Source organism: Pelobates fuscus, chromosome 10 (genome assembly GCF_036172605.1).
Source record: "Pelobates fuscus isolate aPelFus1 chromosome 10, aPelFus1.pri, whole genome shotgun sequence".
Taxonomy (NCBI): Eukaryota; Metazoa; Chordata; class Amphibia; order Anura; family Pelobatidae; genus Pelobates; species Pelobates fuscus.
The window spans coordinates 131,934,374-131,952,183 of record NC_086326.1 but is presented as its reverse complement, the minus strand read 5'-3'; the positions used below and the strand labels follow the sequence as shown (position 1 = coordinate 131,952,183).

General features: G+C 41.1%; 2 pseudogenes; both read right to left on the bottom strand.

The window, feature by feature from the left end:
* Positions 1 to 3,693: 3,693 nt before the first annotated feature.
* On the bottom strand, positions 3,694 to 4,943 carry LOC134575510 (sestrin-1-like; annotated as a pseudogene).
* Positions 4,944 to 11,923: 6,980 nt separating this feature from the next.
* LOC134575509 (ataxin-3-like) lies at positions 11,924 to 12,882 on the bottom strand (annotated as a pseudogene).
* Between the last annotated feature and the right edge of the window lie 4,928 nt (positions 12,883 to 17,810).

The following is a 17,810-nucleotide window of genomic DNA, read 5'->3' as shown; positions in this document are numbered from 1 at the left end:
GGTCAAGTGGTATATGACCCATGGGTCCCAAATTTTGTTATGGTTGTGTCGTGGAGTAGGGCTGAAAGTTTATCCATTTCCCTGATTTCCTCCACTTTATGGAGTACTGCCCCCATGGTAGGTATGATTTGGTTTCCCCATTGTTCGGCTATTGTGTGCCTGGTGGCTAATGCGATTTTAGCCAGCAATTTGTTTTGTGATCTGATTAGAGCGATGTAGGGTTTAGAGAGTAACCAGACCCACGGGTCCATTGGGATATCTGTGTGGAGGAGTCGGGAATTTAGGTTGGCCACAGCCCTCCACAGTTGGGCTATGTGGGGGCATTCCCACAAGGCGTGGATGTAGGTGCCCCGGGATCCACATCCCTTCCAGCACTCATCCGTGGTTGAGCATCTCATCTGGGTGAGTCTTACGGGTGTTAAATACCAACGGAGGAGCATTTTATACACTTGCTCCTTATGATTGACGCATATTGTAAGGGATGCCGTAGCTTCCCGTATATCGTTCCAGTCTGAGGGGTCTTCAGGGGGGCCAATGTCCCTTTCCCATGCCTTTGTGTAGGAAAGTGCATCTGTTGGGGAAGCAGAGTTTAGCTGGATATAGATAGAGGATATCTGTCCTTTTCGGATTGGGTTATGTATACAGTCTCGTTCAAATTGGGTCAGTTTGGTGGTAGCCGTGTTGGCGTGTAGGGGGTCCTGGTGATCGAAGGTGGTTAGTGGGGTGTGGTTGGGTAGGTCTTGGAATTGGAGCAATTGTTTGGCTCGGAAAAAAATTGTAAAATTGTGTGAGTCCGTTGTCTTCGAAATGTGTAAAGTCATGGGGAGATATTCCTGGGATGAATTGTTTGTCCCTTTAGGAGTGGGGTCAGTGGTGATGGTGTGTTAATAAGTGGGATTTTATTTATGAGCTTGTCCCAGATCAGGAATGAGGTGCGTATAGCTGGGGTCGTGTGCGGCGTGTCGGTGCATGTAATTGTTGTATTTGCGCTAGTTGGGCGGCTTGAAAGTAATGGTAAAAGTTGGGGAGTCCCAAGCCTCCTTTCTTTGTGTTTTTGTACATTGTGACCCTCTTTATTCTGGGTTTTTTATTGGACCATATGAAATTATCTATTTTGGTTTGAAGGGATTTGAATTCCTTTCTGGATATTGGCACGGGTAATGTTTGCTTTACTAAACATTTGAAGGAGTTTATTCAGAAAATAATACATTCTAGTGTATTGAAATTTAAATAGGAATACTAAGGACAACATTTACCATCTATTACAGGGATGGCGAACCTATGGCACGTGTGCCACCGGTGCCATGCCAAACCCTCTCTGTGGGCACACGGCCATAGGTCGCCGGGGTGAGGGGGGGAGGGGGGCTACAATTTGTTATTTGAGTTTTCATTACACCATGCCCACCTGGTGTGTATACAGAAAAAAGAGAGAAAGAAACAGGTGAAATTAAAAACTTTTTCTTAAACACCAATTTCCTTTTTTTATTTGGGTCTTCAATATACTGTGATATTCTGTTTAGCAGATAAACCCCAGAGGAACAGATTTGTATTTAGGTAAAAACTGTGATGATCCAGCAGTGACATATGTTGAAAAACCAAAGAGATAGAAAGACACCATTTTAAAAAGAACAAGAGAACAGGACCAGGTACATGATAACAAGGTGAACATGGCATTTCAAACATTGAAATGAATGGGACTTTAGATACCCACATGGTGTAAAGACCAGAATGACCATAGGAAGATGGACCTAGGGAATTTCACGTATTAGACCAAAACAATTGTAATTGAAAATGTATCTTAAAGGGACACTGTAGGCACCCTGACCACTTGGTCTGGGTGCCAACTCCCATCACCCTTGACCCAGCAAGTGTCATTATTGCAGTTTTATAAAACTGCAATATTTACCTTGCGGGGTTAGGTTCTCCTCTAGTGGCTGTCTACCAGAAAGCTACTAGAAGTACTTCTGACTTCTTTGATGACTTTTGGTCGTTGAAATGACACTGGACATCCTCATGCTATGACAGGAGCAATTGACTTTTAAACAAGTGCTTTTAGTGGGAACTGGTCTGTTACAAGCCCACATCTTGCTGAGTAAGCAGTTTTAATTGTTTTACTAATAAATATATTCTTTTATACTGTGCCATTGGTGTGCTCCTGGTTGTGTCTCCCATACAGTGCTGCAAAAGAAAGTTTGGTCTCTCTGAGGAACCAGATTGTGGGAACATTTCCCTTTCCATAGAAGCTTATCCCACCCAGAGCCAGGGTTCATTAGGCTCTGGGAAATGTGAGGCCTGGAGATCCATGTAATGGTTGTATTTGCGCTAGTTGGTGGCTTGAAAGTAATGGTAAAAGTTGGGGAGTCCCAAGCCTCCTGTCTTTGTGTTTTTGTACATTGTGACCCTCTTTATTCTGGGTTTTTTATTGGACCATATGAACTCCCATTTTTCTATTTAAGTGTGCACTTAGAATATTTTAAAATCAGATGGTCTGCACTATATTGTCTATATATGTATCTTTTCAGATGATTTTTATGAAGGTTTACTGGTGAGATATATACTTACTAGATACACATGATAATACTCTAGCGCAACATCTTTTTCTGGATCCTGTACCCAGTGTTTACTATGTTAGCATTCCTTCACATTGTTAACTAGTACATTCGGAGCTGTTGCTCCTTTGCGCACCTTTCGACTCTGTTCACTTCTGTGTTTTCACCGGTAACCATGTATTTGGTTGGTCTGCTATGTGTCTGTCTTGTGTATAGTGCTCCGTGCCTCCCTTATGGGTTTTGGGTGAGGTGGGGAGGAAGGGGTGCGAGTTTGGTATGTGCGCTTGTGCTACCAGTATGTTATTGCACCGCTTATCGAAGTGTTTATCCTCTTCTAGCTCCATTGATATTCTATTAAATTTTCTAGGACTCCTGAATGTCCTGATCCCTTGAACTCCTAACCATACTGGAGGGTCATATGTATTTGTTAACTTTACGACCTTATGAAGGACTGTTTCTGGGACTTGTGGTCGTGTCTGAGTCTGACTCTTCTAGGGTAGTGTTGAGGTTGTCCCATCTAATTTTTGGTGCTTGGCGTGGGCCTTTCTGGCTATTTGTTCATATAGTAAGTTAGTGGTGATTTGTCTCGTTAGGGCTAGTTTTGATGGTGCAGTTGTTGATTTCCAGTCTCGTGCTATGTGTGTCAGCACCGCTACTAGTGTGTGGTATGCCAGTATTGCCTCGGTAACATGAAAACTATTCACGTTTATGAATAATAGGCTCATTTCTGGTGTGAGAGTGATGTTGGTATTTACAACCTTGGCGGTAATGTTTTCAACCATCTCCCAATATGGTCTGATCACCCTGCATGTCCACCATATGTGGTACATCCTGCCCTCTGCCTCCCTACACCTCCAGCTTTGGTATGATGTGCCCGGATAAATCTTTGCCAGTCTGACTGGCACCATATACCATCTGTAGTATATTTCCCGCATTAACTCTGTGTGTCGTGCATGTTGTTTTCCCTTTGTGTGCTGTGAGCACTTCCATCCATGGGTTGTCTCCCTATGTCCACCTGCCAGGCTTCGCTAAATCTGCCCAGTGTTACCGTGGTGCCTACGTTAAAGAGAGTGTAACACATGGAGATTATTCCCTTTTTTTGGCTTTTGAGTCAAACAGGCCACCTCGAGCCCGGAGAGTGTATTTATGTCCTCTGTGGAGGTTTTTGTTTTGCTAGGTACGAGAATACCAGCCTAGGAGGCAGATGAAATCTCTCTTGAAGTGTGGGGAACAGCAGTAACTTGTGTGCCTCTTGGAGGTCCCTCACTTGTGTGCAGCCCCCCTTTATCCATTCCCTATGGTCGAACGTGCTATTGGCCACGTGTAGACTGGTCAGTTGTGTTGCCGGTGACCATGGTGGTCTGGCCATGGTATTTTTAAGCAAGGTTGTATGCAATATAAAAAACTTTTAATCTAGAAACTGCCTAACATCTGGATAAAGGTGATTAACTAAAGAGTAGACATGATCTTCCCAGCTGTAATCCTGTTTTGAAAGTGGGCACATGCACCCAAGTGGTGTGATACATTTCTAGCTAGTGGTGGGTCTTCATCTTCTGTAGCAATGATCAACATACTGTAATTCTTCTCGTGCTCAAAATGAGCTCTCCTTCCTTCTTGACTTGCTTTTTCATCTGACCTACTTTTGTGATTTTTCTTGATTTTCAAAGTTCACAAGAGAAATCAAAAGGTGTCACACTTACTGTTAGAGGGTGGCTTTTATGCTTGGCATTTGTTATATCAAAGATGCAGCAGTTGCATACAGATAGGCACTGGGAAGTGTGGCTTCCATTATTATGAATTTAAGGATTTAATCCACATACAAATGTTGAAGATACTGAGGAATGACTGTGAAAGAAGAACTTCTGCATGGATTAGTTCTGCCAAAGACCAGTGGTGTTCTTCAGCTTTTAAGCAGTAGCACAATGTGTACTCTTGTAATTGACCAGGGTTTGTGAACCAACATCTTATTTAATTCTCCCAATTTGTGCCGCTTGTATGAGCATTTGTAGGCCATCCAGCCATCTCTGGTCTCTTTCACTATGAGTGAAGTCAATAACAGGCAGGTTAACTAGATAAGAACACGGGTGTCTAGCTGCAGCTATAATCCCGATGTATTGCCTTTTAACAGGCTGGGAAGGACAATCCATTTGTAGCAGGTAACGCTGTGTCATCAGAAATCTTTCTAAATACTGAGATCGAAACACCATAATCGGGGTTGTATAATCAAGATTGCCCATATTTGCAAATGCTTCAACTAACAGAGTGCATATTTGCATCTTAAATCCTCACTTGTAAAATCTCTTGTTGAATAAATCTGCTAGGCCCTTGTCCTACAGGGCGAGGGAAGCAAATGCCTATTTCTTTAACTATTCTCAAGAATTTATAGCTGGACATCTGTAAAAGGACATCTTATGGACTGCATCACTAGTCTATCCAGCATATTGTTTAACTCTGCAGGCCATACTTCCTTTTGTTTAGAGGATGCCCTTGTAGGTCATCATTTATGGGTAATTTCATTAATATTTTTAAACGTCTGTTCTTTAGTACTAAAGTCATAGTATCATTTGCATAAATATACAATGCAATAAATGAAAGAAAGGAACTCACAGGTTCTGTAGTGTGCACCCAGAGGTACCTGTTTGGGCCAGATCCAAGCAAGGGTGAAGACTGGATTCCGAGCATGGTAGTACATGTATTAAATGCATGCATATTTAAAATAAAAATAATAAAAAATTACATGCGGTATAAAGAGATGGATACATGAGAAAAATGATGGGAGGTATAGCACAATGGAAATCTGAAATATTAGCTACAATTAGGCCAAGTACAACCGGAAGAAGTTCAGAACCCATATGGAGATTTTGAAACATTCTATAAGTCATGTCTCATGAAGTTGGGTCATAAACAGAGTGATTGTTCTGAGAGCATGAAAAGGTTCCGCTTGCATTCTCGCTTCCATAAGAAGCAAATTAACATGAACCTTTTCAGAGTGTTTGACTGGTCTCCATGCATGTGCTTTGTGGTTCTCATTTGAACACACACACAACATTTTTAATGTAAACTTTCAAGCTACGGTCCAGTAACTGATTCATTTCTCCATAGTCATAGTCACCATACCTTATTCCAAACATGCAGTGAGTATAACTCCATATGGCATGCCTCAGTGTGGAGATATCAACATACATGAGTATGGCCATGGTTATTTTAAATAAGGTTGTAGGCCATATAAAAACGTTTCATCTAGAAGCTGCCTAACATCTGGATAAAGGTGATTAACTGAAGAGTAGCCATGATCTTCCCAGCTGTAATCCTGTTTTGAAGGTAGGCACATGCATTGTTTATAACTATGACTAGTGTCTTCAAAGTGGTGTGATACATTTCTAGCTGGTGGTTGGTCTTCATCTTCTGTAGCAATGACAAACATGCTGTAACTCTTCTCATGATTGTAGTATAAAGCCTTCATTAGTTCTGGTAAAAGTGGCTGCAACTGTTTGCATTATTATAAGTCCCGCTAAGTCTTTCAATTCAACTTACATGGGTTGGCGTCTTACATCACTTTTGAGTTCGGTGATTTGCTCGTCACTTTTAGTTTGGTGATTTTTATGATGCCAACATGAATATCTGTTCCTCTTGTAACATAGCAACAAAGAATGTGACGGCAGATAGGAACCATTCGGTACTCCACATCCGGTCATGCTGTTACACCTCATATTAACACTAGGTACTATATTTAATATGGGTAAAATACCCATAAGAAAAGAATATAACATAACCGTCAATAAAAACCAAAGAGAAAATGAAAGATGTGTAGGAATTAATTCTCTTTGCAACCTAATATCAATTAAAAAAAAATTAACCACATAGGTAAAGTAAGACTAAAAGAATGCATATTTAAAAAGGAAAATAATACAAATTTACATGCAGTATAGGGAGATACATGAGAAATATGATGGGAGGGATAGCATAGTGGATATCTAAAATATTAGCTACTATGGCCAAGTTCAACCGGAAGGAGTTCAGAACCCATATGGAGATTTGAAAACATTCTATAAGTCATAATATATAAAGATGAGAGAGCGCAAAACAATAAGTAAAAAACAGTATAATAATATAATAACAAATTGATAAAAGCAGCTAAAAACACGTTAGAAACTTAAACCTAATTTCACTCATACAATAAATTCATAATCATGTTAGCGCTATATAGGGGAAGCCCACAGTCTTATACTGGGCGCTCCACAAATAATCTTATGAAGAAAAAATAATTATAACCACTTATTGCAATAAAATATCTGTTGGTTATGAATAAAACCTTACTAATATCCACAATAGATATTGGTTAATTTATAAGATCTTCTAAGAAAAAATATATATACAAATGTCCCAGAGTCTTTTGGTATTGGAGGGGTTAATCCTGTCACACAGGTAGAATCCACTGGCTTAGGATACAGTGTTTACAGCAGCGAAATGGTACCTATAAAGGATACAAAAAAAATTCTCATAGTGCAACACTGTTTTATTCTTCAACATTAAAAAAACCCTCTTCCCCAAAAGGAACCCTTACATAGACAAATGGTGGTACTTGTTTCGAAGACACCACAAACAAGCATGGGTTTAAACGAGTGTAATGGATGTTACCGCCCATCCTGCTGATCTCCTCGGTCAAACTGCAATCTCTCTGCCGGGCAGCTGACTGCTTTTCTTGGAGAGACGCCAAGTATCAGGGACGGTGTCCGCGATCACTCTGTGTTCACCCTTCTACAACAGAAGCCGCTAGCACTTCAACGCGTTTTGCCCTAATAACCCGGGCTTTTTCAAAATAGTGTGCGGCCACATACATTGGTCTTTTATACGCTTACATCAGTCCAATTTTTAAAGTGCCAGGTTGTGATAAAAAAAATCTCCTTTTTCCAGAAAAAAATGCTGATGCTTTCCTTACATGCACATAAAGTTAAAGACATTATTAAAACGTTTTAACATGAAAACAAAATGTATAAAAGGAGTATGTATATAAACAGCCAGCAACATTATTTATGTAAAATACTTATTCATATAAAATACTTAATAGCAATTTGATTAAAACGTTTTTTCTATCAGTGTGTAAGTAGACTTGGCAATGAAAAAAGAGATAAAAATAAAATATAAAGAATAAAGCTCAAAACTTAATAGAGGACCCTGTTTAAACATGCCCATATGTATCCACATAGTTCCGTAATTGTCTCACAATATAGGGCAATATATATTTTGTTAGCCCCAAGAATATGCAAACATATATATATATACACACCTGCATGCACATAAATGTACATACATGCATGCAACAAACAGTTAAAATAAGTTTTAAAATGTATCATGTGATATTAAAAAATAGGTAACTTCCATTTATCATAAGATGCCTGCCAGTTCGAACTCGACATTCATCCCTGCAGGCATCAAAGTTTTAAGCTTAAAAATCCATGACTTTTCTCGATACAGTAATCTTTTAACCAGTTCTCCCCCTCTCCATGGGACAGTAACCCTTTCGATCCCACAGTAACTCAAGCTTCCTGGGTTGCTTGCATGCTGATCTAAAAAATGCTTGGATACAGAATGTTTGTCAAAGCTTCTTTTTTTTTTTTTTTCCAATTTGTATTTTATTACATTTCCATTAATAGAAACACACTGTATCATACTGTGAGAATGACAGGATGTACCAACATTGGTCCAACTGCGATACATTAACATCAACTGCATGTTTAGGGCAAATGTATCTGTTTGTCTCTGTTTTCTACCATATATGGGTAGGTTTAACGTGGATATTATGTTATGGTGTCCTGTCTGTCTGTGTCTATCTGTGTGGCCTATAGTGGGCGTTATCCCTCTGTGGTTTGGCGGTTTGAGTTCCCAGTCAGAGTCATGAGCACTGAAAAACTTGTGCTTAACTATGTACACTGTCCAACAGGGTTACCTTGCTCGTATGGTGCTAGTGTAGGTTCTCTCCTATTTGCTCGGGGGCCTCTGTGTCGTCAGCTGTTTGCTGGCCTGGTGGTCTGAGTCCCGGCTATGTGTATGGTGGGCTAGGAAGTCACTGGTGGGCATTGGGCTTGGCCTTAGGGGCTTTTTTCGGGTTTGTGTTTGTCACACGTACGCGCTGGAGGAATTCCTCCCGGTCGCCGTCCGGGGCCAGGGTTAGCGTTTACTCTCCTCTCTGGGTAATCAGTGTTCCGTCAGCCCCCACCTATACCTTACCCCTACCTCCCTCAGTCTGCTCGCAACTGGGCTTAACTGCCTTTTCGCCACCAATACAGCAAACGGGAGATCCCCGTATATAGCAACTGTGCAGCCCTCAAAGTCCACACTTTTCAGCTCTCTCGAGCGAGACATAATGGCGGATCTGGCCGCAATGTTTTTGGTTACAGCGATAATGTCTCTGGACGCCTCCGCTGGTGCTGAGGCAGCCTTTCGGATCCTGAATGCGGTCACCACCATCTCCGCAGCTACTTCATTGTTGGCTCCCATGTGGGTCAGCATACGGTGCAGGAAGGGTAGGAGGTCATCCCCGAAATTCGTTCTGGCACTCCTCTGATGCGGATATTCTTTCGCCTGTGCCTTGTGTCCAGCCTTGTCACGGACTTGGTTAGGTTTTGGACCTGTTGGGCCAGAACCTGAATCTCCTGCTGGGCGGCCCACAGCTGTGTCTCCTTCTCTCCTTCCTTGGACTCTACTGCCATGAGTCTTTTGCCCAGGGTGCCTATTTCTGCTTGTGTCGCCCTCAGGTCCGCCTTCCATATTTGCCTCATTTCAGTTAGGAGGCATTTGATGTCCCTTTTTGTCGCCGGCGCTGAGTCTGCATCAGAGTCAGACTCGCTGTTAGTGCCGCTTGATCGGGTGTTCCCCGTGGGTTGCTCCGCATCCTGCGATGCCTCAGAGGCCTCGTCCTCACTCTGCACCTCCGGCGCCATCTTGGGAGCTTTCCGCCGGACCGGCCTGTCAGATGAAAGCCTGATATCAGGCATTTTGCGGGTCTCCAGTGCGTGTTTTTTTTTTTTTTTCGTCCCATTGGGTCAGCTGTTCGGGGGTGGGTGTCTCGGTGCTCGTGGGAGCCGTTTAGGTAGTTTAATCCTTTAGTATTTGGGCCTCTGTGTCGGAGCTCCTGGCAAGCACGTCTTGCTCGTTGCTCAGTTGGTCACGCCGTCAAAGCTTCTTTTGATATTGTACACATGTTCATTTAACCTCACTTTTAACCTTCTTTTGGTTTGCCCCACATATTGAGGACCAGTTATTTTGCATATGCTACAACTGCCACACTTAACAAAATCTTTCTGGGAATTTTAAAAAATGTGTCTCTGGTTTTGGTGGATTAAAACTATGCACCAGTTTAGTCTTAATCATAGGGGCACCCCTGAAAACTATTCTCGGTTTATCCGTTAAAATTGTTGCTAAATGAGGATCCTGTTTCAGAAGATGCCAATGTTGATTTATACTTTTCTTAACAAATTTCGATTGGCTACTATAATTATAAATGATTAGACAGTTGAATGAATTGTCTTCTGAAGCAAAGTTTTTAGATGGATTTAAAAGTAAATTTCTATCCAGAGTGTGTACCTTTGAAATGGAGTCTTCTAAAAGGTCTAGCTTGTTTTTATTTTCTACAAACTGCTGTTTCACTTTTTCTAATTGTTGGTCACACACCATAGGGTCTGTACAATTTCTTTTTATTCGTTGAAATTGCCCATATGGTACATTCGTGAGCCATGGTGGGTAATGGCAACTAGAGCTCAAAATTAAACTATTTACATCAACCATTTTAAAAAAAAAGTTTTGGATTTCAGCATTTCTTTCTCCACATATAAGACCAGTTGCAAAATAACTCATTTTGTCACTAAGGAGAAATGTGAGATAAATGAATGTTAGCATGCTATACCTGGAGGAGACAGTATGTGAAGCCTCCACTGGTTGACCTGCTATTTGTAAGCCAGGCCCCAGGACAATCTTATAACACAATCTTTTGCTTTACTGATTGATCTGCATCAAGTTGTTGAAAGGAAGGTTCTGCAGTGGCTACTTTTTCTGGAGCTCAGGAGGACTATGTTCTTTAATTGTCTGTAACTGAAGCCCTGTGGATGGAGGTACCCAATATGTTGTTGACTTGCTTACTGCCTAGTAGTGAAATATTATTGTGTGTTTCTGGGGTTAATGTCTCAACTTCAAATTATAGAGTGGGATCTGGGGGCTTCTTGTCTAGTTTCTGAACAGTTTCAAAATCTACTCCTCCAACTACCTGCAGCATCGGGGCATCAATATGATTGGTTGCTGGTATGAAATTCACCTTGGAAAGAAAACTAATCACACATCCCGAGGTGGTGTGAGTTGTTTTTGTATTCATCAGACAGTGCTGTTCTCAACTCCTTATTGATGCTGCACATGCACACACCATCCGCACTTTTCCAGTTGAGCACAGCCAATATTATGGCAGTTACTGATGCCACTGAAACTGTTGTACGTGTTTACAGCTTCTCTGCCTTAATCAGCTGTGTCCTACATGATGTTTCACCTTTTCATGAAATAAATACCTTTGTCACTTAAGAAAAGTGCCATAAGCATCACTGCTTCATAGTATCTCGGTAACACAGCACTCTGCATAGCCGGCGCCAAGGTAGAGACTAATCAAGACAGCACTTACCACAAGGAGGAGAACGCAAAGAGGGACTTACTAGCCAGATAAAGCGTTTTTTTATTGGAAAGTATCAATAAAGGATTTCATCTTCACCACAGTTTCCAGCTTGCATATTTGCATGACAGTTTAAAGCAGACTTGATTGCTCTACCCTTGCTCTACCACAACAAGAGGACATTGTCTTAAATTGGAGAGGTACAGGTTTAAAAATAATATCAGGTATTACTTTACTGAGAACGTAGTGGATGCATGGAATAGCCTTCCAGCTGAAGTGGTAGAGGTTACGTTTACACAGTGAGGGAGTTTAAGCATGCATGGGATAGACCTAAGGCTATCTTTGATATAACATAAGGCCAGGGACTAATGACATTATTTAGAACATAGGGCAGACTAGATGTGCAAAGTGGTTCTTATCTGCCATCACATTCTATGTTTTTTATCCTTACAGCAAGTTTTAGTAAGCAGATTTGCGCTATGCATAGATCTGTGTATAGCAGGAAAATAAGGGAAAGTGCAGGTCTGAAGGCCATCCTGAAAACATCAACACCAATAATGAAAAAGAATTAAAAGAAATTAGAAACAACATTCATAAAAGCATCAGGAAATATTCCAAGCAGATGTTATTTAGAACGTGGACTTAATATTTCCACCCTTGTGTGACAGAGGAGATGTGTCTCACACAGGGACAGCATGTGCAGAGGCTAAACGGATTAGGACATTTATCCTATGCAGTTTTCAAATTGGTACCAGCTATATCCAGACATATTCATAGCAGCCTTCAGCATGTTTTCTTCATTCACAGTTGCATCTGTGTCATGAGAAGTGTTTTCAGTTGCAGTCGGGGTCTGTAAATCTTTCTTTAGCTGCTACTGCTTCTCAAAGTACATCTGTCTCCTTTGTTGCAACTTTGTTTCTGACAAGAAAGTCACTGGTCTCGGACGATCCAGAAATGTTTGGCGACAGAGAATCTGTAAACTCGCTTCAATGACTACCTTCCATGCTTAGCTGAACTGCTCTGTGCAAATCTGCTTATTCATCTTCTAAATCAATCTGCTGCTGGCCCAGAGCAAGCACTTTTTTCAGTGTTTCTTCATCCTCATATATCATAGTGGGTCTTTCGTACAAGGTTTCTACCTCTAAGGTAGGCTTGTTCATTTGCATCCTTCTGTCTCTTGCTGCTGAATCCTCTCCTATGAGTTTTGGTTGATGGAATTGCTGTACCTGAACTATGTGGAGAAGCTGATTTTCTTATCACCCTTAATTACAAACATAGAGTAGGTGTCTGATATCAATTTCGGATGTGTCAACAGAGACTTTCAATTAAACCACTGTTCTAGAACCTCTGGACTGAAAACCAGTGTTCCTTATAATTACAAATAAAGCTCTTTTATTTTTGCAATTGAAATTCTACCTGATACCATGGACTGTTGAATAGAATTAGTTCGAACCCCCACACTCTTAAGGCATCACTCATAACCTGGGTGGAAAATAACCCACTGTCTATGTTTCCAGAGGTTTGTTGCATGAACATTATGTACTTTTCACTGGCTAAGCCTCCTTCAGCCATCCTCACCCTGTCTTGCTCATCCAAATGCATCACTATAGATAATAACTCCACAAGGTTGAAATATTCCCTTTGTAACAAGTTAATGTGGTAGTGCTAAAAACACAAAGAACCTTCTTGCTAAGGTTGTTGGTGTGGTCACTGAGCCTTTATATGTTCATGCACCTCAGGAAATTGAAGCATAACCCTATCTCTGCACAAACTCATGTTGTCTTTATGATGTTATTATTATTATTATTATTATTATTATTATTGCCATTTATATAGCGCCAACAGATTCCGTAGCGCTTTACAATATTTTGAGAGGGGGGGGATGTAACAATAAATAAGACAATTACAAGAAAACTTACAGGAATAATAGGTTGAAGAGGACCCTGCTTGTTCATTTATTTTGACCATTGGGAAAAATGTGATATCAATTTGGTTTTGGCTTATTTAGTACAAGCCCTCCCCACTGAGTGGATATACTGAGTAAAGGGAATATTTTGGGAATGTGTTCTAGAGCTCCCTAAAGTGTTTAGAACCAGTAACACGTGTGTTCTGATCTATAGGCTTTTTGTGAAGTAGGTGGCATCTTTCAACCTATCAAATAGTTTTGTGAGAAGGGGCATACGATAGACATTTATAATGTATATTTAATTCAAGACCCTGTAATCAATACATGGTCTCATGTCTCCTTCCATTTTTAACACTATGAAAGACAGGCACCTCCATGTAAATTGCACCTGCGAAAAAAAGAAAGGCTTGCCCATGTGAATATACTGAATTGCCCATACTGAACATACTGAAGCATACTGAATATTTTCTTCCATATTTTTTATTTTTTTTTAAGACAGGGTAAAAACCCTACCTCTAGGAGGCATAGTCCCTGGAAGGAGATCAATCTTAAGCACTACATATTGGTAACTTGTCTGCCTCATTTTTATCAAACACCTCCTTTATGTCTGCATAATGGGAAGTAGTAGAAAGCAGCAACTTGATACAATTCTCTTTGCATCCTTTTACCCTGCACATCATTTAAGATAGTTACCAATCACGGATAGGATTATGCAACAGTAACAAGAGGTATACTTCAAAACCATAGCACATCTGCTAAGAAATTTAGTTTAAAGAGGGAGCTCTCTCGTTGGAGCTCCTGTACTCCGACCGAGTACCTTCATCAGATCAGCTTTCTGGTGCCATCAGGAGGATCCAAAATGCTTTGGATCTCCTCATAGTCTCCCTTATGAGGGGATTTCGGTCACACTGTGAGTAGTTTCAATAATTTTTCTAATAGAATTGCCTTCTTTGCAGGGACGTCTTTCCCCCAGACATTAGTTGAGATTTAATTTAGGACTAAACCAGAACTGCCTTTTGAGCACACACCACATGTATTAATACCTCTCAGACGTGGATTTACCTTGCAGGGCATGGTGCGTGCAAGCAAATAGAATTTCACACAGTCCTCTCCCTAGCATCACTGTCTCAGTATGTTAATATGATCAGTCCAGAGTTAATTACATTTGCCTTCTGCTGTGTCCTTCCCATACAGGGTGTAAGAAAATCTGAACACCAAAACTCATTTTCCCAACAAATATTCCCACAAACCAGACATTCCTGGATAAATCAACCTAGGCAACCCTCTTTCAAAACAGGCCTGGATCAGAGGTAAAAGCCGAAGAGACAATACTTTAAAGCTCCATTGGGCCACTGCTATCCTACAATCCATCTTAGAGTTCTATACAGTTTCTCCCAGTCTTGTTTCAAGGGGTTTGCAGAGTCCTAGGAAAAGTTGCACCCACAACTCCTGTGTATCTATAGATGACTCTCCGATCCCCGACATCTCTCTAAAGAGCACTGTGATTGGTGATTGAGGGACAGAGCAACATCCGATCAAATAATAAATACATGCTGAGGTTGATTTTTGAATATTCTGAAACTCTTCTTGTATGTCGTAAAAAATTATCTTGGTTATTTAAAATAGTGCATAACAAGAAATTAACTTTAACCAAATCAAAGCAGTTTCTTCTAAACAATATAAAAAGAAAAGTATTAAAACTAAACAAAAACTTAAACCTACACCTAGTGCAGACAATGCATAGGTAGATTAGTACGCAGGCATTTTCCCATAGGAAGTTGTGCAGGCGAGTAACCACATGCAAGTGGCGTACTACGATATGCTAGCAGTGCTTTATAAAACTCACTTTTGCTCTCTTCAGCTTGTCGCATTAGTTTGACAATTCCAACAGATTTTTCAATCAGTCCAATGGACTGTGGAAAATATGGGCTTGATGTAGTATGTACAAATTCCCATTCTTTGGCAAACTATGTGAATTGGGCATTGGCAAATTGTGGGCCATTGTCAGTAAACACGTCTTGAGGTATTCCATGTCTAGCAAAGACTGACTTTATGCATCAAATCTCATTCTCAGCTGATGTTGATCTCAATCCACATACTTCTGGATACAAGGAATGGTAATAAGGGATGATGAAAAAAATCTGGTTGTTACATGTAAACAAGTCAAAACCAACCTTTTCATATAGCCTTTCTGAAAGTGGATGTGTCAGTGGTTCTTTTGCATTACACACGTGGTACTTTAAGCATGTGTCACAGGAGAACACTATATCAGAAATGTCTTGGTTCATTCGTGGCCAGAACATTACGTCTCTTTCCTTTTTCCTGCATTTTTCAATGCCTAAATGACCTTCATGGATTTTCTCCAGCATGAGCTTGCGGAGACTGTGCGGAATCACAATTTTGCGGCCTTTAAAGATGATTTCATCTACTACAGTCAGTTCAGCTCTGCAGTTCCAGTATTCTTGGACTCCAACTATGCAACTCTGTTTGACATCAGGCAATCCGATTTGAATAGCACATTTAACTCTATCCAAAGTAGAATCTTTCTCTGTTTCTTGACAGATCATCTGCATCTTTGCACCTGTAATATGCATAGCTAAGGTGACCATATCCACGTAAGCTTGAATTTCTTCAGCTACTTTGTCATTTTGACCAGCTGTTTCATCCACTGCTCTGGGCAATGCATCAGCCGTATACATCATTTTTCCTGGTGTCTGTGTCACCTTTAGGGTATAACGTTGCAATTTGATCATTCTTTGAATCCTTAGGGTACAGTCATTGAGAGACTTGAGTGAACAACGCTATCAATGGTTTGTGATCAGTTTCCACGTTAACTATTTGTCCTAAAATACATTGATGAAATCTGTTGCATGCAAACATGATACTAAGAAGTTCTTTCTCTATCTGAGCATATCTAGTTTCAGCACCAGACATGGAACGGGAAGCATATGCTACTGGTTGCCAGGTGCTATCATAGTCTTGTAGTAGAACTGCTCCTATTCCATTTAGTGATGCATCAGATGATATCTCAATGGATTTAGCAGGATCATAAAACCTTAACACCGGCTCATGCCTAAGCACTTCCTTTAAGTGTTGCCATGCTGTTTCTTGCTCATGTTTCCAGTTCCATGCATTCCTCTTTTCTAGTAACCATCTCAGAGGGGCTATTTTCTCTGACAGGTTGGGTATAAACTTTCCCATGTAGTTTACCATACCTAGAAACCGCTCCATATCTTTTATGTTTCTTCAACGTTTTCTATTGCCGATATCTTCATGGGATCAGGTCTTACCCCTTCATCACTGATGATGTCTCTGTGGCGAAACCAACTTCGCCACTGTGAACTGGAGAAGCCTGGTTGCTAGCCTCCTGCCCGCTGACTATGGCCCCTGGACATATTGCACTTTAAAGACTACATTTGGGCATGTAATAATTTATATTGCTGCTACTGGCCCTTTAAAATCAGCGATGGACATTTTGGGACTACTGTCCCTTTAAGACTGTGAAGCATATTCTATTGTATTGCCTGTATATTGTATATGTATTTATGTATGCAGTTACCTGGGTTATATATATATGCAGCCTTCATCTGATTGTTCGGTAGAATCACTCCATTCCTTGTATTGAGGAAACTACCGAACAACCAGACCACCCAGGACTAAGTGTGCCTCCAATTACCGTTTGCAACAATGTTGCAAACGGGTAATTGGCAATCAGTGCAGTGTGGTCTTTGTCCTCTGGGTGGCCGCCATTCAGGAAACTAACACGTGGCGGCGGCCATCTTTAACTACCGAACAGCGGTGTTTTGCCGTCGAGTGTCTGGAACTGAAATCGGACACTCGACTAGGCAAACACCGCTGAGACCTCCAGACTTCCAGGATTTCGTGGGGAAACTACCGAACGGCCCGCCTTTCGGTAGAAAGAAACGTACGAACTAGGGGATTCATACGAACTCCCCTTAGTCTCTATAACACCAGTAATTCGTATGTTTCATTCACCTGTTTGGGACCGACCGCAGGGCCAAAATGCATGTAACTGTTTTCGGATACTTTACCCATGCGGTCGGTCAATACTTTAAAGTCACATAACTCCCGAACCCTTTATCCGAATGGGCTGATTTTAACATATGTTGTTCCTCCAGACTAGGGCTATCTGGAGATATTGGATTTGTGGATGTACCCCAAGTATTTAGGGTACATCCAAAACTTGGGTAAAAATATGTCCCTGTTAATTGTGTTAACAGATATGTTGGAGGGAGGAGATGTGTGGGTTGTACCTTAAACTGGATTGGTGTACTGTAAACCCCTCCCTTGCATGGGAGAATCTCATATAAGCCTGTGTGTGAATAAATCAGTGTTGTTGCTGTTTAACCCTGAAGCTGGAGTGTGTCTCTTTCTTGGGGGGGAAAGGGGACTGTATGCCGACTGCCAGGAGTGTAAGCTGTTCATAGGGCTTTTCCTGTTCGGCTGCTTCCAGGGTTAGTGTGTCTGCTGTTCGAGAGTTGGTGAATTCGTGCAGTTTGGGAGTTCGGGAAGTTGGTGCTTATGGTAGCTGCTGGTCTATCTAAAGGGGATTATCGCCTAAACGGATTTTTCCCCTTTTATGCTGAAACGGTCCGTTACAGTCTCCAATTAACTTCAGCTCTTTTACTCTTTTATCTTTGTTTAGCTTCAAGTTGGCTTGTCGAGTAGCTTCCTGAACTTTTCT